The 24,091-nt window shown below is 41.8% G+C and overlaps 1 protein-coding gene across 2 annotated transcripts in view; it reads right to left on the bottom strand.

Moving 5' to 3' along the window:
• LOC126298221 (L-threonine ammonia-lyase) overlaps positions 1-24,091 on the bottom strand; it is a 209,988-nt gene that overhangs the window by 111,860 nt on the left and 74,037 nt on the right. The gene's annotated exons all lie outside the window — the stretch shown is intronic.

The following is a 24,091-nucleotide window of genomic DNA, read 5'->3' as shown; positions in this document are numbered from 1 at the left end:
TTAGCGAAAACTGATCTGGGTAAAAGCACACGATAATAAAAGCAAAAATGTTCCAGCGGACATGCGTTTGCAAATGAATATGCGATTAACAGCTGCCAATGACGTCAGTTTGAAATAATTCAATACTTTGTACAACCTAACTGAAATGTAAATTTTTCGATTAAATCCCAATCTAGTTGGACTCAAATTTCGCCCATGGGCTAGCGTAACAAGAAATACAGTAATAATGCAGCCTCCTAGATGTTAGGCCTACAATTTGCTGCACAGTCGTATCTGTTGAAGGTGTCCCATGCGTCATCTTCGCACTTGGATGCAATACTGCACTCGTCTCTACAGTGAGGTACAAATTCTGTCAAAAATCCCTGATCATCTCGTAAAGCTGTAAAAGACGGCAAATACGCTGTTTCAGATACGCACTCGAATAAAAAGGATGATATACGCTACAGTTTTTATATGGCCACAGACAGAAAAATCTAGATGACTGAAGACAGGTGATCTGGGTGTTACAGGACATTCTCGATCTATCCATCTGGAACTATACGTCGTCTTACATCAGCAGCAGAATAGTCTGATGCGGCGCGATGCATGTACCACATTCGTCAATTTGCGAAAAAGGGACATCTTCAAGCAGCCTAGGAAGATCCCACCGCAGATACCCTCATCCATCAAGTTTTCGTGAAAGAAACTGTGGCTCAATGAGACGAACACTTTGTACTTCTAACCAAACGTTCCATGGAAAACTTCGCTGATGTGACGACTCATGAAGAGCAACTGAGTTACGTCAGATTGGAGTCCAATTACATGCGCACTTAACCAAAAAGCTTGTATTTGAAATGTATTTGTCCTAACTAGACAACAATTGGTAATTTATCCTGGAACGTCTTGTAACAATACACTCGCAGTTATCTTGCAAACACTTCGTCTGAAGATCGTTTTTTGCTGGAACGTTTCTGCTTATATTGTAATCTTTCACCTTTGTCAATTTTCGCTATTAATTATGATACATTCTGCATAGTAATAGATAAGACAGTAAAATATGGCGTATACAAATTGAAAACAAGAGTAAATACAGTTATTTAATAAACCAACAAAACAAAGAATAGCGTGGTGGCAATTATCAACCTGTTTTGAAAATTTAGTGCCCAATTCTGTATCTGGTCATAGAATCCTTTCTGAATCTTTAATTTATTTCTAATAGCTATAAGGAAAGTTGACTATCCCAGGTTATATGGCCACAAATACAGATATACGTGCAATCTACATCAGCATCTATACCATACTTTGCAAGCCACTTAATGGTGTGTAGCATGTGGTACTTCTACCACCACATCTGATGCCCCCCCCCCCCCTGCCCTGTTCCGTTTGCGAATGGCACGTGGCAAGAATGATTGTCCGTAAGCCTCCGTATTGGCCCTAATTTCTCGAGTTTTCTCTTCGTGGTCATTACGCGAGATGAATGTGGGAGGAAGTAATACGTTGTCCGACTCTTCCTGGAAAGCGCTTCCTCGAAATTCCAATAGAAAATCTCTCCGTGATGCATAACACCTCTCTTGTAACAATTGGTAATGGAGTTTGTTGAGCACTTCGATAGCGCTCCCGCACCGACTAAACGATGCAGTGACGAAACATGCTGCTCTTGGTTGGGTCTTCTCTATTCTTCTTTTATTCGTACCTGGTAAGAAATTGAGGAACACTATTGAAGAATCAGCCGAACAAGCACCTTATAAGCCACTTTCTTCGTGGGCGAGTTACATTTCTGTTGTATTCTTCCTATGAATGTCTGTCTGGCATCTGCTTTTCCTACTGTTTGTTTTATATGGTCATTCCACTTGAGGTCGCGCAGGATAGTTATTCCTAGATATTTTACGGAAGGCATTGTTCGCAGCAGTTTCTCACCAATAGTGCATTTGTACAGTAGTGGCTTTCGTTTTTTGTCTATGCGCAATATGTTACATTTATTTACGTTCAAGGTTAACTGCCAGAGCCTGCACCATTGATCAATGCCCTGCAGGTCGTTCTGTAAATCTATACCGTCTTCTCGCGATCCTAATTTGTAACAGGCAACCGTATCATCTGTGAGCAGTCTTAAAGAGCATCTGACGCTTTCTACTAGTTCATTTATATACGTCGTTAACGATAACGGTCCTATTACACTTCCTTGAGGTACTCCGGAAATTACGTTTACATCTGTCGCTTTTGTTCAATTAAGAGCGACGTGTTGGGCTCTGTCCGCAAGGAAGTCTTGAATCCAGTCACAAATCTGGTCCGATACTAGATATGCGTTTTTTTTCACTACATGGCAGTTCCGGGCGGTATCAAATACGTTTTTGAAACCAAAGAACACGACATCAAACTGAGTACCGTTGCCAACAGCACTATGGATTTCATGGAGGAACAGAGCCAGCTGAGTTTCGCAGGATCTCTGTCTGCGGAATCCATGTTGATTTTTATAGAGGAGATTTTCGTTCTCCAAAAAATCACAGTTCTTGAGTAAAAACATGTTCCATAAGTCTACAACATACTGACGTCAGTGATAAAGATCTATGATTGTGTATATCTGTCCTGCGGCCCTACTTGAAAACGGAGATGACATGCGCCTTTTTCCAGTCACTAGGTAAACTTCGTTAGTCCAGCGGTCTACGATAAACTCCTGCTAGAAGGCAGTAAGTTCTTTCGCATATTATTTGTAGTATCTTATAGGTATTACATCTGATCCTGACGCCTTTCCGCTACTAAGCGATTGTAGTTGCTTTTCTATTCCGCGATCGGTTATCTCAATATCTGCCAATTCGACGTTCGAACGATGATTGAAAGGAGGGACTGTGTCATGATCTTCCGCCATGAAACAATTTCGGAAGATGGTTTCCATATTTCGGCCTTCTCTCTGTTACCTTGTGTTTCGGTGCCAGTATGGTCTCTTAGTGAATGAACAGATGATCGCCAACTGCGCCGGACACTGTGGTAGAGCGGTTCTAGGCGCTTCGGTCCGGAACAGCGAGGCTGCTGCGGTCGCAGGTTCGAATCCTGCGTCGGGCATGGACGTGTGTTGTGTCCTTAGGTTAGTTAGGTTTAAGTACTTTTAAGTCTAGGGGACTGATGACCTCAGATGTTAAGTCCCATGGTGCTTGGACCCATTTGAACCATTTGATCTGCAACTGCTTACTGATTTTACATTCGGAAGGACGACCGTTCAAACTCGCGTCCGGTCATCATGATTTCGGTTTTCAGTGATTTCAATAAATAGCTTTACGCAAAAGCCGGGATGGTTCCGTTGAAAGGGTACGGCTGATTTCCTTCCCCATCCTTCCCTAATCAGAGCTTGCGCTCCGTCACTAATAACCTCGTTGTCGACGGGACTTTAAAAACTAATCTCCTCCACCTCCCTTCGTCCGACTTTTGTTTTCCAGCTAGGTTTTGACGTCTCTTGAATCTAATATGAAACTCTCTTTGTTCACTAAGCAGTTTTCTAACACGACTGTTAAATCACGTAGGGTCTTTCCCATCCCTTAAGGCCTTGCACAGAACGTACTTGTCTTAGGCATATTGAGCGATGCTTTTCAATTTTCCATTAGTGCTCCACATCTTCGTCCTCAGCACTGCATATCTGATGCTGACAACTCGGGTACTCTGCAATTTTTATTTTGTTACTCTTGCTAAGCAAAAATACCTTCCTACCTTTCTTAATATTTCTCGTAAAACCACCTTCATAGTTTCTGTCACAGCCTTATCACTGATACCTTCCTCTACGTTAACTTATTCGCTAAGATCAGGTCTGTTTGTTGCTAGGAGGTCCTGATTTGGTTCTCTAACTATATCATCAAACTAGTTTTCGGACAAGAAATTCAGAATGAGGTCACACGAATCCCTGTCTCTGGCACGAGTTTTGATAAAATGACTCTCCCAATCTGTGTCTTGCAAGGTGATGTCACCCGCATTACAACAGCATGATCAGGAAAATAATTTAAGGTATTCTGTAAGTTCTCTCGAAGCCGCTCTATCGCTACAGCCATTAATCATACCGTCTATAAAAGCATTCGATTGCCAATTTTGGCCGAACTTTCATTCTTAAGTGCACCCAGATTAATAGTGCCTAATACTATTCTTAATGCACATTACACTTTGAAAAATACGTTAGGATGGTACAAATAAGGTCCCCAGCCTTTCAAATACTTCTCTAGAATAACACACACGAGAATTTTAGATATAACTGGTGTTGTCTGCCTCCGTAGCATGTGAATTGTTTCAGATCTCTGTGTATTTGATCCCACACCATTACAAAGTAGACAAACATTAGGATTCTAAGCAGTGACGTAACTAGGCTGGGCAACGAGGCCAGCGCCCCGGGGCGAGGACAAGGGGCCCGCTGGCATCCAAAAGAAAGGAGGGACAAACAAGTAAAAATCAAAATAGAAAGTAAAAGTGAAAAAATAGAAAAAAATGACATACATCGATGTCTGTTCACAAATGTCCATAGCATATTGGTGGTCAATAACCCTGTTTAATCGTTTGAATTGGAGCGAAATGGATTTCAGTCTGTTCAGACTCTGCTAATTGCACACTGACTGCTGAGAGGTGTACAACTGGCGATTGATTTCTTTCTGCACACTAACCCAGCACCTGTCAAATCGGATCGTCAGTAAAGTATGTTGATACACTAATGCAGAGGCAAACCACTTCACTTACTTTAGGCTAGTTCATCTTACTGCTACTTTGTCCGTCTGCTCCTTCGTACAAGGCATTCCAGTTGAAATGTTGAAGCTGTGTGACCTCTAGACAATTTGACATTTCTGTTGGTCCTCTGTATTCTAAATCCTAAGCTCTGGATTTGGATACCGTATTAGTAAATAATTCATTCGTCATAGGAGCTCCTTCGCCTAAACATGTTTCCGCATATTTGTACCGTGCGAAACATTTTGAAAACTTGAAAAAGAACAATGACGGTGTAAAATTAAGCCTGAATGTTGTTGCTGTCACAATTTTAATTATGTGGTTTGTAACACATTCATTTGTTTTGACTGGGTAGCCTGTCATCTACAACAGCAATGGTGTTACAATTAATCATAAACTTTATTCGCTGCACGATATTTTTTTCTCTCCAGATCTACAGAGACTTTCGATGTTACTCGCTTCATTCACGTGCACCTCACCGGAAAAATATAGTCACAAATTCGCTTTGGATGCCACTTATCAACGGCAATACAAGTCATTAGAAACTAGTTTCACAACAAATTTTTGTCAGTTCTACGATTGTGGCTGTATACAATGTTTTGTTTTCATCCAACGCCTGGAACGCAAGTTAAATCTTACTCTCGTCTTTCTGTCACTAGTTATCTATGTGTGTGTGTGTGTGTGTGTGTGTGTGTGTGTGTGTGTGTGTGTGTGTGTGAAAGAGAGAGACAGAGAGAGAGAGAGAGAGAGAGAGAGAGAAAGACACTCTCCCATTCAGTTGTCCTGCTCTCTACTCCGTATAACCGGCAATATTCCGATTCTTAAAAAAAATCGAACTCCCATGTATAAAACAGCTTCAAACGTCTAATTACTAATAAGTCCCATGTATAAAACAGCTTCAAATGTCTAATTACTAATAAGTTAATGTCCAAAATATTTTCTTTAAGCAGGTAAGCGAGAAAAAATTTAAGAAAGGTTTGAAAGTGTCCTTAAAGTTTGTTAGAAGTCGCTAAGTGCTCTCATTATGAAACGCTGGACGAACATAAACTCGGTAATTTGCGCTGCATTTTAAACAAAAGCTAGTTTATCACGCATCTCAATGTTTATGACGTCATATGTCCGACTATGATATAATTTTGCATGTACATTCAGTGATATGTGTAGATACTGCATGCGAAGTGTGCTACCAATAGAGAAAGAAATAAAAAAAGTAATATATTAAAACGTCTTGCATAATGTTGAAGTTTTACTGCGCGCCATTGGAATCAAACGCTAGTTTTCCACGTACCTAAATGTTTATGACTTAATATCTCCTGAACTGTGTGTCTTACAATGATATAATTTTGCAAGAATATTCATTAGTATATGTGGATACTGTTCGTATATTGTGTTGCGAATAGACTTAGTAGTACAGAAGGAATAAATTTAAACGTCAAGCTTAATGCAAAAATGTACTAAGCGATAATTTTTTCCATAATTTTGTGGGAGGTGTCATCGAGAAACAGTTTGAAAAAGGTTTGAAATTATGCGTAAAGTTGAAACTTCCTGGAGGAACAAAACTGTGTGCGGGCCGAGTCTCGAACTCGGGAACAATGCCTTTCGCGGACAAGGGATCTCCGACAAAAATCCAAGCACTAGTCAAGACCAATCTTCGCCAGTGCCTCATGTGTAAAGTTTCTTGGAAGTAGCTAAGTGCTTTCATTCTCTAAGATTGGACAAATATAGCCCGGTAATTTGCGCGCTGTCAGTTAAGTCCCCTCAAGGCAAACACACAGTTTCTAACAGTAATACTTGTCTCATTGTGTTTAACTTTTAACATATTGTTCTACCTCTTATTGAGTAGGTTATGACAACATTTTAAATTTTTAAATTCGGCCAAGAATTTGATGAAATATTGAAATTCATTCATCACATTATTACTATTTTGATGTATCACTTCAAATTTACACAATGACCGTAAGTAGTCTGCGTCGATGCGGGTGTATCTTCAAATATCTGCAACAATAGCTTTTTATGCATTAAACAGTAGAGTCTGCGTCAGAATTACGATTTTTGCGTTAAAGGTGTTCTATAATGATTATGATTATTTTTAAAGCACTATTATTAGTCTGGGACAAATTGCAGTTATAGTGGCTTATATGCGTAGTATCCTGGAAAGGGTAGATGAGTAGTAACAGCCGGAAAGTCATCGAGTAAAACAGAAGTAATATCCGGCGTTCCCTAAGTTAGTGTCATAGACCCTCTATTGTTCCTGATCTATATTAACGTCATAGGAGACAATCTGAGTAGCCGTCTAAGATTGTTTGAAGATGATGCTGTCATTTACCGTCTTGTAAAGTCATCAGATGATCAAAACGACTTGTAAAATGATTTAGATAAGATATCTGTATGGTGCGAAAAGTAGCAATTGACCCTGAATAAAGAAAAGTGTGAAGTTATTGACATTAGTACTAAAAGAAATCAGCTAAATTTCGGTTACGCGATAAGTTACACAAATCTGAAGGCTGTAAATTCAGCTAAATACTTAGGAATTACAATTACAAATAACCTAAATTGGAATGATCACATAGATAATACTGTGGATACAGCAAACCAAAGACTGCGATTCATCGGCAGAACACATAGAAGGTGCAACAGGTCTACTAAAGAGACTGCTTACACCAAGCTTGTCCGCCCTATTCTGGAGTATTGCTGTGCGGTGTGGGATCCGCATCAGGTGGGACTGACGGATGACATAGGAAAAGTGCGAAGAAGGGCAGCTCGTTTTGTATTATCGCGAAATATGGGAGATAGTGTTACAGACATGATACGTGAATTGGAGTGGCAATCATTAAAACAAAGGCGTTTTTCGTTGCGACGGGATCTTCTCATGAAATTACAATCACCAATTTTCTCCTCCGTTTGCGAAAATTGCTACCCACCTACATAGGGAGAAATGATCATCACGATAAAATAAGAGAAATCAGGGCTCGCACAGAAAAATGCAAGTGCTCATTTTTTCCGCGTGCCGTTCGAGAGTGGAACGGTAGAGAGACATATTGAAGGTGGTTCATTGAACCCTCTGGCAGGCACTTTATTATGAATAGCAGAGTAATATGGTAGATGTAGATGTAGAGATGCTGATATCTGTAGGGGATACGTTTGGCGACATGTTGACATCCTAATTTACAGCGCAATTTCACGTACATCCCACTGTTGTCGTACCAGCACCTGCCTTACGTCTCGGTGATTATTGTTTCGTTCACATAAACAGAGGTCACCTATGCCATAAGCGACTTGACAGGTGTTATAAGACACTCCATCCATTTAAATCCTCATGTTCGACCTCTGTTTGCGTATCACATACGACATAAATATCTTCGGTATAATATCAATGACGTTAGCAATGTTTCTCTTAAAATATTTACAAGTACACATTGCAACACTAGCTAGATTGAGAAATGTAGCACGTTAATGTGATTTAATGTACATTTGATGAACGAACTATACCAGTAACATTTAAGGGTGTGCAAAGTGTGACGGTGGTTTGAAAAACGGGTTCATTTGACTTCCCCAAGTTGCGGTAATATTCTGTAGAATATTTCACAAAATCCATTTTAGTAACTCTGTGGTGCACAGGGCCACTACAGTGGACAACTGTTAGTGGTCGCTTCTTTGGCGTTTTCAGTCAGTGCAACAGTTGGCGCAGCGGAAAGAGTACAAAACGGTAAACCAAGACGGGGATTGGGTCCCTACGCGGAGTCATTTTCTTATTTTTTACGTTATTTACAATGCAGTTAAACTGAAATAATGTTCAGTATATTGTATCTATTAATATTTTAATAAAAGCCATGTTTTAATAAAAGGCATTTTACATACTTTGTAAACTAGATACTTTAATCGCTTTATAGCTGATTTACACTTTCTGGGGTGATATTGATCGTAAGAACAGGGGAAGAAGTCATTTTATCAGAATCTTGCACACGCTATAAACGTCACATTTTTGTAATTAAATAATTATTTTAAAGTTTCTATAGAAAAACAAACTTCGTTTATGTGATTCTTGAGTTTCTCCCGGCGTATTTGATAATCAAAATATGCACGGGTGTACTGCCGGTCTATAGTGTCCAACGGGCACAATATTTCGGCGATCAAACATGTCGCCACATGATGGCGACATGTTTGATCGCCTAAATATTGTGCCCGTTGGACACTATAGACCGGCAGTACACCCGTGGATATTTTGATAAACTTCGTTTATATTCATGAAACGTTAGCTCTCATCGCAGTTTGGCAGCAAACCACGCGGAACGCACCATTTCTCCAAAATTAACGAGGATAACTGGTGAAGTATGATGGAATGTAATTTGTTGCAGTCTTCTCGCGGAACTATTTCGTTTTCTCTCTAAATGAGGTAAGTGAAGTTTTAAAATGCTTTGATCAAATTCATTAGATGATGATAAAAATACACATGACATAGATGCGCTGGCGGAGCGCATTTGGTGGAATACTGCACGATGCCAATCCTCCTCCATCAAGAAAAATCTCGTCCTATAGTTGAGGATTTGTTTGTCTTCCTTACGAGTCAATTAACAGAGGATATTTGTTCTCCTGCACGTAGCGTTTCATCACATTAGTTGAAAAAAGTAGAAGCGTTTGTGAGTTTCCCAGATTTTGACTAAATAATGATGACACTCCTATATTTTGACGCGTACTCATCCACCGGTTTTTGAATCCTCTGTCAAAACGAGCTCGTACTCTCTTGTAGACATACGTCTACTCTTGGTAATGATTTTCCCGAATGAGTTATATCATATTCCTCTGTATTGGGTCGCTTACTTTCTCCGTCCCCCCCATGAACCATGGACCTTGCCGTTGGTGGGGAGGCTTGCGTGCCTCAGCGATACAGATGGCCGTACCGTAGGTGCAACCACAACGGAGGGGTATCTGTTGAGAGGCCAGACAAACGTGTGGTTCCTGAAGAGGGGCAGCAGCCTTTTCAGTAGTTGCAGGGGCAACAGTCTGGATGATTGACTGATCTGGCCTTGCAACATTAACCAAAACGGCCTTGCTGTGCTGGTACTGCGAACGGCTGAAAGCAAGGGGAAACTACAGCCGTAATTTTTCCCGAGGACATGCAGCTTTACTGTATGATTAAATGATGATGGCATCCTCTTGGGTAAAATATTCCGGAGGTAAAATAGTCCCCCATTCGGATCTCCGGGCGGGGACTACTCAGGAGGATGTCGTTATCAGGAGAAAGAAAACTGGCGTTCTACGGATCGGAGCGTGGAATGTCAGATCCCTTAATCGGGCAGGTAGGTTAGAAAATTTAAAAAGGGAAATGGATAGGTTGAAGTTAGATATAGTGGGAATTAGTGAAGTTTGGTGGCGGGAGGAACAAGACTTCTGGTCAGGTGATTACAGGGTTATAAACACAAAATCAAATAGGGGTAATGCAGGAGTAGGTTTAATAATGAATAGGAAAATAGGAATGCGGGTAAGCTACTACAAACAGCATAGTGAACGCATTATTGTGGCCAAGATAGATACGAAGCCCACACCTACTACAGTAGTACAAGTTTATATGCCAACTAGCTCTGCAGATGACGAAGAAATTGAAGAAATGTACGATGAAATAAAAGAAATTATTCAGATAGTGAAGGGAGACGAAAATTTAATAGTAATGGGTGACTGGAATTCGAGTGTAGGAAAAGGGAGAGAAGGAAACATAGTAGGTGAATATGGATTGGGGCTAAGAAATGAAAGAGGAAGCCGCCTAGTAGAATTTTGTACAGAGCACAACTTAGTCATAGGTAACACTTGGTTTAAGAATCATGAAAGAAGGTTGTATACGTGGAAGAACCCTGGAGATACTAAAAGATATCAGATAGATTATATAATGGTAAGACAGAGATTTAGGAACCAGGTTTTAAGTTGTAAGACATTTCCAGGGGCAGATGTGGACTCTGACCACAATCTATTGGTTATGACCTGTAGATTAAAACTGAAGAAAATGCAAAAATGTGGGAAATTAAGGAGATGGGACCTGGATAAACTGAAAGAACCAGAGGTTGTACAGAGTTTCAGGGAGAGCATAAGGGAACAATTGACAGGAATAGAGGAAAGAAATACAGTAGAAGAAGAATGGGTAGCTCTGAGGGATGAAGTAGTGAAGGCAGCAGAGGATAAAGTAGGTAAAAAGACGAGGGCTGCTAGAAATCCTTGGGTAACAGAAGAAATATTGAATTTAATTGATGAAAGGAGAAAATATAAAAATGGAGTAAATGAAGCAGGCAAAAAGGAATACAAACGTCTCAAAAATGAGATCGACAGGAAGTGCAAAATGGCTAAACAGGGATGGCTAGAGGACAAATGTAAGGATGTAGAGGCTTATCTCACTAGGGGTAAGATAGATACTGCCTACAGGAAAATTAAAGAGACCTTTGGAGAGAAGAGAACCACGTGTATGAATATCAAGAGCTCAGATGGCAACCCAGTTCTAAGCAAAGAAGGGAAGGCAGAAAGGTGGAAGGAGTATATAGAGGGTTTATACAAGGGCGATGTACTTGAGGACAATATTATGGAAATGGAAGAGGATGTAGATGAAGACGAAATGGGTGATACGATACTGCGTGAAGAGTTTGACAGAGCACTGAAAGACCTGAGTCGAAACAAGGCCCCCGGAGTAGACAACATTCCATTAGAACTACTGACTGCCTTGGGAGAGCCAGTCATGACAAAACTCTACCAGCTGGTGAGCAAGATTTATGAGACAGGCGAAATACCCTCAGACTTCAAGAAGAATATAATAATTCCAATCCCAAAGAAAGCGGGTGCTGACAGATGTGAAAATTACCGAACTATCAGTTTAATAAGTCACAGCTGCAAAATACTAACGCGAATTCTTTACAGACGAATGGAAAAACTGGTAGATGCGGACCTCGGGGAGGATCAGTTTGGATTCCGTCGAAATGTTGGAACACGTGAGGCAATACTGACCTTACGACTTATCTTAGAAGAAAGATTAAGAAAAGGCAAACCTACGTTTCTAGCATTTGTAGACTTAGAGAAAGCTTTTGACAATGTTGACTGGAATACTCTTTTTCAAATTCTAAAGGTGGCAGGGGTAAAATACAGGGAGCGAAAGGCTATTTATAATTTGTACAGAAACCAGATGGCAGTAATAAGAGTCGAGGGGCATGAAAGGGAAGCAGTGGTTGGGAAGGGAGTGAGACAGGGTTGTAGCCTCTCCCCGATGTTATTCAATCTGTATATTGAGCAAGCAGTAAAGGAAACAAAAGAAAAATTTGGAGTAGGTATTAAAATTCATGGAGACGAAGTAAAAACTTTGAGGTTCGCCGATGACATTGTAATTCTGTCAGAGACGGCAAAGGACTTGGAAGAGCAGTTGAACGGAATGGACAGTGTCTTGAAAGGAGGATATAAGATGAACATCAACAAAAGCAAAACGAGGATAATGGAATGTAGTCCAATTAAATCGGGTGATGCTGAGGGAATTAGATTAGGAAATGAGACACTTAAAGTAGTAAAGGAGTTTTGCTATTTGGGAAGTAAAATAACTGATGATGGTCGAAGTAGAGAGGATATAAAATGTAGACTGGCAATGGCAAGGAAAGCGTTTCTGAAGAAGAGAAATTTGTTAACATCGAATATAGATTTATGTATCAGGAAGTCGTTTCTGAAAGTATTTGTTTGGAGTGTAGCCATGTATGGAAGTGAAACATGGACGATAACTAGTTTGGACAAGAAGAGAATAGAAGCTTTCGAAATGTGGTGCTACAGAAGAATACTGAAGATAAGGTGGATAGATCACGTAACTAATGAGGAGGTATTGAATAGGATTGGGGAGAAGAGAAGTTTGTGGCACAACTTGACTAGAAGAAGGGATCGGTTGGTAGGACATGTTTTGAGGCATCAAGGGATCACAAATTTAGCATTGGAGGGCACTGTGGAGGGTAAAAATCGTAGAGGGAGACCGAGAGATGAGTACACTAAGCAGATTCAGAAGGATGTAGGTTGCAGTAGGTACTGGGAGATGAAGAAGCTTGCACAGGATAGAGTAGCATGGAGAGCTGCATCAAACCAGTCTCAGGACTGAAGACCACAACAACAACAACTTTCTCCGTATTTCTTTGCAGTGTAAATAAAGTAAAAATTGAAGATAAAAAGAAGTTTCGTCGTAGTGATTCGACCCCGCGAACCACTAATTATAGTTCTGTATTTCTTTCGCATCGCCAGCCACGGGCTGGAAACTACGCTGAGATACTGGGCTCTCGACTCCCCCGCCCCGCGTCAAAAATGCCTTTTTTTCTAAACGCTTTTACATTTGGAGCTTCCATTTCTGCTACTTTCATTTCGGGTCAAGCCCTGCATACACCATAAATTTGGACGACGCCGCTGATGCAGTGTAGGCGCGGTCCCTTGGTAAGTTGAAGTCCCCCGGCGCGTTTTCTCTCTATGTATAGTTTAGTCTCCGGAACTACTACAGGGCTCTTGATAACGGTTTCCTCTAACAGCCCGACTGATTCACGAGGAAGATTTGTGTATATAATTTATTACTGGTATGCCAATACAGTCATCCATCCGTGGATATTTAGTGCTACCATCGCGAAGCTAACGTGGCCGCGATAGGTCTTTAAGTTCTTAGTCTAAGGTAATCGCAATGCTACCGTCCGAACTCCACTAAACCAGAGGGGTGAAGTGGTTGACAATCTTTTTATATCCGTCGATGCAGAGACGGAGAAAAGAGCTGCGGACGCGGTGTGGATACTGACAGCATTTTTCTTATACGCAAAGACCATGAGTGGCAGATTCAACGCAGCTTTAAAAAAAAAAATAAAAAATAAACAGAATAACGCATTATACCTAAAGATCTTATATAATAAGTCAGTTGATCGGATTATAAGAAAATAAACATGATGCAATAGATAAAACAGCAATATAAGAACGTGAAGTTAGGGGAAAAATACTTCCTACATTTTTTCATATTTTCCTCCTTTTTTACAGAAATAATGGTTAACTTGAGACATAAATTGAGAAAAATACATACACTAATTACAGAACACAGTACACTGCAAAGGACCGATATGGGCCCAAAAAGTTCGTTGTTATGTTTTTGATATTAAATACCCTTTATACAATTGAAACGTACAGAAATTAGATCTGAAACAGTGAAATGTGTGAGTCAGTGACGTGTCCTATGAAATGATCAAGTATACGTATAGGACAGACATAATTACAACAAGCAGAATATACTGAAACAGTACTACGCGTAATTATACAGCTTTATTTCACAAAAGACGAAAATCCCTATGTAAAAGAGAAAATAAGCAGAAGAGAGCCACTACACTGAATAAATCTGAACATGATACTTCATTCAAAACCACCAAAAAACATCAGTAAGAGCTTCCTAATTTTGGGACCTTACATCGACTCTTGCAGTAGGTAGCCAGGAGACGCTCTTTGTTAGCGTTCCTGACGATATGACTTTTCTTCGCGCGCCGCTGATGTGGATTCCGCCCACATTCCCTGGAGTGATTTTCGCGTCACTGCTTCTTGTCGCCATCACATGGACTTTTCTGCCGTATTGCCGCCTGCCATCGGCATCGCCTGGATTCACCGCCATCTCTCCGTCTGTCATCGACTCGACTCTCATTCGTATCGCCGCCTTCGATTGCCAGGACCATCTTTCGTGTCATCTCCGACTTCGTGGTGTCATCCATTTCGCTATGACCTTCTGTTCTGTCTCCTCTTGTGTCTCTGCTGTCGCCCTTCTCTCTACTGGTCATCTGAATATTCAGTCATGGACCTTCGTACAACTGTGACACCCACAGCCATTTAGACCGATTGCTATTCTGCTCTACCTTCACCCCCATAGGGCTTACACCGCGCCTTCGCCGGTTCTTTCCGCTTTTCTTAATGATACACCGCAAGGGTAACTTATCCAATCTATCAAAACCTTACATACAGTCGGCCGGTGTGGCCCAGCGGTTCTAGGCGCTACAGTCTGGATCCGCGCGACCGCTACGGTCGCAGGTTCGAATCCTGCCTCGGGCATGGATATGTGTGATGTCCTTAGGTTAGTTAGGTTTAAGTAGTTCTAAGTTCTAGGGGACTGATGACCTCAGAAGTTAAGTCCGATAGCGCTCAGAGCCATTTTGAGCCTTACATACAAACACCACCATCGACTCCACCTGGCTTTTCCGTTGTATCTGCCAGTACATCACCATGTGATACCACTCTTTTACCACCACTAGCGGTTTTGCACGAGGACAACCCATAACAGCAGAAACATGTTTTTATTTTCGCCAGTCATCAAAATGGCTCTGAGCACTCAACTGCTGTGGTCATCAGTCCCCTAGAACTTAGAACTACTCAAACCTAACTAACCTAAGGACAGCACACAACACCCATGCTCGAGGCAGGATTCGAACCTGCGCCCGTAGCAGCAGTGCGGCTCCGGACTGGAGCGCCTAGAACCGCACGGCCACCGCAGCCGGCGCCAGTCATCAACACACGAGCCTCACATACCCTTGCAAAAGCCCACGCTTTGTCAGCACCGACTTAATCTCGTCAGACAGGCCACACTCTGGGTAAGACACTCTGTGGCAAAATGTCAATTCCACTATCAATCATTTATTTCGGAAACAGTGTGCAAGTGATCGAATAGTGATACACTACCCATCCCAGAAGCCAAAAGTCTCTTCCTGAAGCCGACACCCCCACAATCCCCGAGCACCTACTCCAGTCAATCCCCTTGACTTACTTCAACCTGACCAACCGTATCTCCATAGCCTCAACATCATCCAACTCACACAATGCAAAACTTCTGTAATAATTAAGTCTTTATTTTCTCGATTTCCACTACCACGCTATGCAAAGTTCTATCCAAAACCTATAATCTTAGTATCTAATGATCCTCCAAGCTCCAACCAACCACAACTCCTCCATGCCACCTGCCAGCCTCACAACTGTGATCAGATACGTCGCATTAGAACTAAAATCTCAGCCCAATTTCAACATCTGTAAAGCCCTCGGCATCCACATAAGCCAAGTCCCCACATTCTTTGTTCATATATTTTCAGAATCCTCATCATCTATTGATGACTTGATCAATTATGGAGTCCCTAGTTAGCACTAAAGAACACCTTGAAGAACATTCCCATCGCACCATTGCCAAATATGCTTTCAACACTCGTTTAACGACTAACTAACCCAAGAATGTAAAAACCCATCCCCTTGTCCCCAATGCAAATTCATTCGGCTGCTAAAACAATACCCAGACCTCCAACGCTCACCATAAATTAATATCTGTAACTAATCCCACAAGACTTGGTATGCCTTCATCTGATCAGACTCAAAATGTTATCCTCATTACCTGTCTTTTCCTCTCGATTTCGCGTCTCCTTTGCCCAGTTCAGTCATCCCATAATGCTTATTCTCATTGCCTCTTGAGTAACTCAATTTCCTTATTGGTTTGTTCATGTAAGCTCTATTTCTCAGTGCCATAGCAGTTACAGATTTTCCGTATCATAGGCCTTGGGAATTACCTTGCAATTCAGCATTCAATTTGTCTAATGAATTTTTAGTCATTTGTAGTCTCCTGATTATTATCTTCCACGTCCATCCGCTTTTTATTCTTATTGATTTTGAGTGGTAAATAGTGTCACTGTCTTATTTTCGGTCTATCTACAAACCGTAAAGTAGAACTTCCTCATCCCTTAGACTTGGCCTATCTAACGGCTTCGACGGGCAACAAAAATTGTTCTGTTTCGCCTGACTGAATTTAAAAATGTGAAATGCTGTCATAGTTTATTCATTAAGGGGTATAATCTTATTATTATTACTGGTACCAGCTGTGTTTTTCTTGAGGTAGCGTAACTATTGGCGCACAAATACCCGGACTAATTCATCCTGTATTTGAGAATGAGAGCTCTTAGTGACTTCCAACAAACTTTACACATGATTTCAAATCGTTACTGAGCTTTCCAAGCTTACATGCTTGAAGTAAAATATTTAAGACATTAACTCATTTGTAAAGCAGTCAGACGTTTGAAACTGTTTTATACGTGGAGGTCGATTCTTTAAAGAATCGGGTGTTCACTGGTTGCAAGACGATTTGCTACACTAAGAATTTACAGGAGTTACGTACATGAAACAGTTTATTCTGAGTAAAAGGTACCCACAGGTGAACGCTTGCATGGCTCGTGGGAAAGAAGGCTCCTTTTCTTCTCGTTGTACACGCTGTTACAATATTTAACTGCCCGGTTACAGCAAACTTTCATATCGCCATAAAGTGGTAGATACTACGTTTTACCAGTATTCGAGAGTACGGCAATTCAGATCCTCGCCCGGCCATCTAGATGTAAGTTTTACGTGCTTAAAGCACGAGAGATTCCTTTGAAAACGGCACGACCTAATCTTCTCCATCCTTTCTCAATTCGAGCTAGAGCCCCTCTTGACCATTCTAAGTTTTTATATAGCATATATGCTACATCTAAGTTTTACTTTTACTGGCTGAGTGGTAACGCGCTTTCCTGCCATGCGGCGGACCCGGCTTCGATTCCCGGCCGGGTTGGAGACTTTGTCCGCCCGCGGACTGTGCGTTGTGTTCTCCTCATCGTAGCCGACACGCAAGCCGTCGACTGAAGTAACACTTGCAACGCGGCTCCCGAATTTCCCAGCATGGGGCCTCCTGGCCAAGAATGCCACGCGATCATTTCATTTTACTGACTCAGGGAATAAACTAAACTCGCTGTGCCTGATAGTAGCATATACGTTATACCATACGCTTCAGTGCTTCACTTGCTTTCGTTTCTGCATTTTCCCAGTAGGTGGCGTTTAACCCAGGAGATCGGTGCGATGTCTAGCGATCAGGAACCACCCCTGCTCCTCTTTACCGTAAAGGCAAAGGATAACAGCCAACAGCTCATGATACATCCAAACGGCTACCCATCCACTTACTGGCCATGCCCGACGTTGCTTAACTTCGGTGATCTGACCATAACCTCTGTGTCTCATGAAGCGAGGTCATGTAATACTGTTTATGGCGATCCGTCCGTCGAATGGAAAAGTTAACCTCGGCCTTCCCCTCTGGTGGCATTCGGGATGAGTAAGACAATGTGCTGGCACTGGGTTCCACTCTCTCTCTCTTCTCTCGTCATCATCCAACACAACATGGCGCCACGCTACACACAACCATTACAGTCGCCAGACTTTCCAGATGCACATAAATTCACAACTGTTCCACATCTGGAAGGAAAAGTGCCACTGTGCGCAATATACAGAAGAACCTTTCCAATTAGGTGGCTGAACATGCCCTTCGCAGTCTCCCAGCCAACAGTCCCATACGCCTTTACTTTTTTACTATGAACGTATCCTAAAATTTTAATTAATTACTCCCATTTCTTACATTTAGTACTTTGATCTTATTTTTCTCTCAGAACAATGAGCTGATCGTATACATAAACTTTTCATTCATAAACTCTAAGCTCAGGACTGAGGAGGTTAATGGCCTCGACGTCAATCTTGCCTCCCCTTAAGGCTCACAAAGCACGAGGGAGCCGTTAATGGACAAATTGGTGTTAACAGCCGACCGACACGTGGAGCGGTTGCAGCGTCGTATTGCTTTGGAGCTTCCCATGGTAATAAAAAGCGTTTAAAGTACTGTTGCAAACGGGTACGTGTTATCACTAGCTACTCGTAAAACATTACGTCAACTATCTATACTGTCGAACAGGGTCAACCAGATCTCTACCGACAGTCTTTCAGAGGTAATTGCATGGACCAAAATAAGAAAAAATATTTAGTAAACATGGAATCCAAAATGCCTATCTTAAGATCTATGAGCACTTGTTCAGTAGAACAGTTGTGTTTCTCAGTAGCGAAGATGAACAAGTGCTCATAGTCCTTAAGGACTGCACTTAAGAGCCAATGTTTACTAGATGTTTTCCATGTTTTGGTCCATACTATCACTTCTGAAAATTTGTCGGCGGAGTTCTGGTTCATCCTGTATAGTCCGTGCTCTTGTTTCATTGTTGTTTGGAGTCTCACAATCAGAGACGAAACTCTAGCTAAAGTGGACTAGGACAGAGAAGAGAATAGACGGTGGAATTACTGAAAAAACCGTACTGCTACCAGTGTGAAGAGATTTTTGAAATCACGGAATCGCTCTATCAGAATAACTGGACCAGTATTTGCAGCTGACTACTCCGGAATTGTAGACAGCACCGTATCATAATGCCGTCGCTATTTATAATTTAGCGCATCAAATAAAAATGCTAGCTCACGCACATCGGATAGACACGAATATCACACCAATCCTTTGCCTACATGTCATTCCATATACAGAGTGTTCAGAAATTCCCGTTACAGACTTATGTGGAATAGGAATCTATGTCCGGAAACGTACTATTTCTGTTCTAAGACGTTTTCACTTCAGATATGTAACGTATCAACGTCTCCTGAGGGAAAGAGAAAATTTTCAGAGTTGCTTATCATAATACGCAATAGAATAGAGAGGATGACGTATACTACTGGCTCAAATGGCTCTGAGCACTATGGGACTGAACATCTGAGGTCATCAGTCCCCTAGAACTTAGAACCACTTAAACGTAACTAACCGAAGGACCTCACACACATCCATGTCCGAGGCAGTATTCGAACCTGCGATCTTAGCGGTCGCGTGGTTCCAGACTGAGGCGCCTAGAACCACTCGGCCACAGAGGCCGGCCCGTATACTACTCCTATGGACTACTTCCTGTGGGGTTATACGCAAAACTTAATTTACGAGACTCCTGTACAGACGGGGAAAGATCTGGCAAAAGTTCTGCCCGCTGCACTAGAAATTGAAGAGACAACAGCCGGGATGGAGAGCGGTTACCAAAATATGCTTCATAGGTACAATTTCTGTAACAACGTTCATCGAGTGGAGTGGCGCAGTTGTTAGCACGCTAGACTCGCATTCGGGAGGACGCCGTATGATTTAGGTTTTCTGTGATTTCCCTAAATCGCTTCAGGCAAATGCCAGGATGATTCCTTTGCAAGGACACGGCCGACTTCCTTGCCTAATCCGGGACCGATGACCTCGCTGTTTGATCCCACCCCAAATCAACCAACCAACAACGTTGGTGGTCACCACATCGAGCTGTTGTTGTAATGCGCCGGCCGCTGTTTCTATCGGTACAAAGAACCTTGTTCTGGGCGCTTCCCTGCCTTCACGAATTGGCATTCCGGGCCCTGGCAGGTCGGGCAGCGTCCTTGCTGTTCCCGTTACGGCTGCCGTGGACGCCCAGTTGTCCTTTCTTTCCTTTTCTCCGCAACTGACATATCCTGACGCAACGCACTGTAAAGCACACTCAGCCACCATCAGTAGCGACGATAAGCAACTCGGCTGCGATTTTCTCTTTTCATTCATGTATGTGGACGTACTCCGGTAATTAAAATTAAGTGTTCTGCATTTATTGACGCAGAAAGCGTTTAAAAGTAACATTATCAGTTCGCTTGGTTGTATGATCATTTGATAAAAACTGTTCTTTAAAAGTTAAACACATGAGATTAAGGCTTCGTTATATCCTCTCGTAACTGAGGTGGTACATCGGTACCAGTCTATTACTCAACTAGTCCATTGGTTCCCAAGTCTTCTGAGGCCATTAAACCTGAGTGTAATCAGATATTAGAGAGTACCCTCCCTCCAAACACCCCTCCCCCCACACACACAGTCATCAACATTAGCGTATAATTAAACTTTAGAATTAAAAAGGATTTTATTTGAAAAATTTAATTGCTAAAATGATCAAAGATAAATTATATTTAGTTTTGGCCGCTTTTTATTAAACCACTATCTAATGAGTCAATGAGACTGCTGGTACCTCTTGCTTGAAACAATCCTTTTTTATATTATAAGTTCTCAGTGAATCGCGTGTGCTGTCAAAAACTCCTACTTAGAAAATAAAGCTACCTATTCACATTGAGGATAGACATTTGGTACAAAACACGATTCCTCTGCACCACACCTCTCCCTAGCGACACTTGCTTCACCCATAGCCTGTAACTTCATTTAAAATGCCTGATCGTCATCACCGATTTCGTCCAGATTTGTGGTATATTCACAGCTTAGCCAGAAATGAAAGTAACAGAAGTGGAAGCGTCAGATGGCTACGCATTTAGAAAAACTAGCATTTTTGGCGCGGCTGGGGCGAGGCATGAGCCACTTACATTAGCGTATCTTCCAAGCAGGGGAAAGAGTACGGAACGACAATTTGAGGGTCATAGGGTCTAGTCCCCATGTGGGAATTTTTTTATTTTAAATTTTTACTTTACTAGCTCTACAGAGTCAAAAAAGCTAGTTTTTGTAAACGCCTAGCCGTCTGGAGCTCCCTCCTCTTTTACTTTCATTTCTGGCTAAACCCTGCATATACAAGGTATGAAACGGGAAGGCAAAGGAAAATTTGGATTGCAAATAAATTTCCGGGCACGGATTGTACACTTTAGTTACAATCCTTTCTTGTAAAGCTATTTGCAGAGTCCTTGTGGACCTCGAAAGACAGTCCTTTCTTGGGACTTATTTTCCGCAATCCCAGATTTCCCTTTGCCTTTCCATTTCATGCTGTTTATGAAAATCTGATAAACGCAATTTACTGAGCGATGTTTCGGTTTATTTGCTTTGTAAGTAACGTAAAAACTGAAAATAAAAGAAAATGTTTCGAGAGAGAGACATGAGCTCACCATCCTCTGATTACCATTCTCTGGTCTTTCCACTATGATATCCGCTGCCTGGAAGCTACGCCAACAGAAATGGCTCACGTCTCACTCGATCCGCGCCAAAAATGAAATTTTTTTCCAAACCTTTTCCCATCTGATGCTTTTCCCTCCGCTACTTACAATTCTGGCCAAGCCATGCGTGTACCATAAATCTGGACGAAATCAGTGATGTCATGTATGTGTCACTCCTCTTGTAAGTTAAAATATGTGCACTATACAATAGTTGATTACTGGACTGCTCACTCCTGAAATGGCAGAAATTCGAAAACTTCTGGCTGCCAATGCTTTGTTTCTGGTGACTGCCTTAATAATAACAACAATAATAATAATAACATCGTGTAGACACTACAGCAGTGAAGCAGCCATTATATATTTATTGTTGTGTTGTACTGTTACTTAGTTTCTGTATGTGTTGCGAAGCAAATAATGAAGCAGTGTCTGGTCCATTGCGGTAACTACCTACAGTTCGGAGGAGTTTTCATTAGACATTTAAGCATATGTCACGTATATGTCTCAGTTTTACTGGCATTGTTGCATGGTACAAAGTATGTGAGTAGTGGGTGGAGTATGTGAGAAAAATGATGTTCATATACAGGGTGAAAAGTATTTAAACCGACAAACTCTGGGAGGCTGTAGGAGACATCAAAACAAATATTTTTCCGTAATGTCATTTTTGAGGAGTATTCAAAGCGGTAGAGGAAGATTTCTCTGGCGACGAATTAATTAACCCAACATACACTTTTCCATTTTTGTGTGACCAAGAGACAACACATTAACACAACCCAATTTCAATTACAGTAGATTTTCAAAAATGCCTCCATTGACACGTAAACAAAGGTTACACCATCGGACCATGTTCTGTCTGACACGGGCAAAAACCCCAGGAGTATCCTGAATTGTTCCTGCTGCTGCTACCATCCGGGCAACCAGATCCTGTTCTGATGCCACAGGAGTTGCGTAAACAAGGTTGCGCATCTCTCCTCACACAAAGTCCCGAAGGGACATATTTAGGGATCGAGGAGGCCATGGTACAGGACCACCTCTGCCAATCCACGTTTCTGGGAACCGTCGGTCCAGGAATCGACGCACACGATGACTGAAATGTACCGGCGCCTCGTCATGTTGGAACCACATGAGTTGTCTTGCAGGGAGCGGGACGTCTTCCAGCAATTCTGGCAATGCTCTGGCGAGAAAACTGTAATAGTATCTGCCGTTTAATGGCCTAGGTAGCAGATACGACCCTATTAAACAATCCCCAACAACACCGACCCACACATTAGTGAAGAACCGCACTTGATGAGCCCTAGTAACTGTGGCATGTGGGTTATCCTCACTCCAAACATGCGAATCGTGCATGTTGAAGACTCCATCGCTCCCGAATGTTGCTTCATCGGAAAACAACACAGAGGATGGACATGTAGGATGCATTTCACACTGTTCCAGGTACCACTGCGAAAAGTGTGCTCTGTGTGGATAATCAACTAGTTCCAGGTTGTGGACACGCTGTAAGTGAAATTGACGTAACAATTGCTCGCGAGGGACTGTTCTTAGATTCGTCTGATTCGTCCCCATGTTACGTGCAATTGCGCGAGTGCTGATTGAAGGATCCCGCTCCACATGCTGCAATACAGTTTCCTCAAATTGCAGCGTTCTTACCGTGCGACGGCGTCCCTGTCCAAGTAATCTGCTAAATGACCCGATCTCACGCAGACGTTCGTACACAGCAGCAAAGGTCGTATGATGCGCGACACGGCGATTAGGAGTTGTTGATAAACCCGCTGTGCAGCTTGTCCGTTGTGGTTCGCTACGTAGTGCGCGCCAACCATATCTGTGTACTCACTCTAGGTGTACCGCTTCATTAGTAAACAGAGACAATGCATTACTACACTGGTGGACAGCAAGTTGCCTACAAATGAAGAGCATAAGAACTGAAGATCGTAATACAGCCTCTAATAACTGAAGAGCGTAATACGGCCTCCACCGGTTTAAATAATCCTCACAGGAAAAAGTGACATCAGGGAAAATATCTGTTTTGACATACCCTACAACCTCCCAGAGTTTAAATACTTTTCACCCTGTATTCGTTTCACAAGCTGCAACTTCCACCATATACTGTCACTCACTAATATTATTGTTTTAAAAGTATGTAATTATTGGTATAACGATGTAATCATTATTACGGCTTTGTGAAATAGGATGATAATAGTAATAATGAGATTTTAAAAATAATTTAGTTTCTTGACCGAAAGAGAATCGGACCATTTTGTTTTTACCCTCAGAAATTTTTTTCATTTTATTGCGAAGAGGGTAACTGCCCTAGTCGGATGTGGGAAACCGCCAAATAACCACATCCAGGCTGATTGGCCTCGTTTATCCGCCGCACAATGTGCCAATTAGCTTCAAAACTTGGACAAAACAAAAATATAAAAAGGTGTGCGTTCCGACTTAGTCTCGCCAAATACTGCCTAGGTGGCACTGGTACATACATGTCCAATGCTGCAGTGCTATTCCAGTTACAAGTAAGCAGTGTGATACGTGCCGTCACAGCTGCCGGTAACGATGAATTGGACAACGACACATTTTTCGGTTATTGTTTGTGTGGCCTGTTTAATAATTGACAGCCATCATACGCAGCTGTCAGGATAAAAAAAAGATGGAT

The sequence above is a fragment of the Schistocerca gregaria genome, chromosome X (assembly GCF_023897955.1).
Source record: "Schistocerca gregaria isolate iqSchGreg1 chromosome X, iqSchGreg1.2, whole genome shotgun sequence".
Classification (NCBI taxonomy): domain Eukaryota; kingdom Metazoa; phylum Arthropoda; class Insecta; order Orthoptera; family Acrididae; genus Schistocerca; species Schistocerca gregaria.
This window is presented reverse-complemented; position numbering and strand designations above follow the sequence as displayed.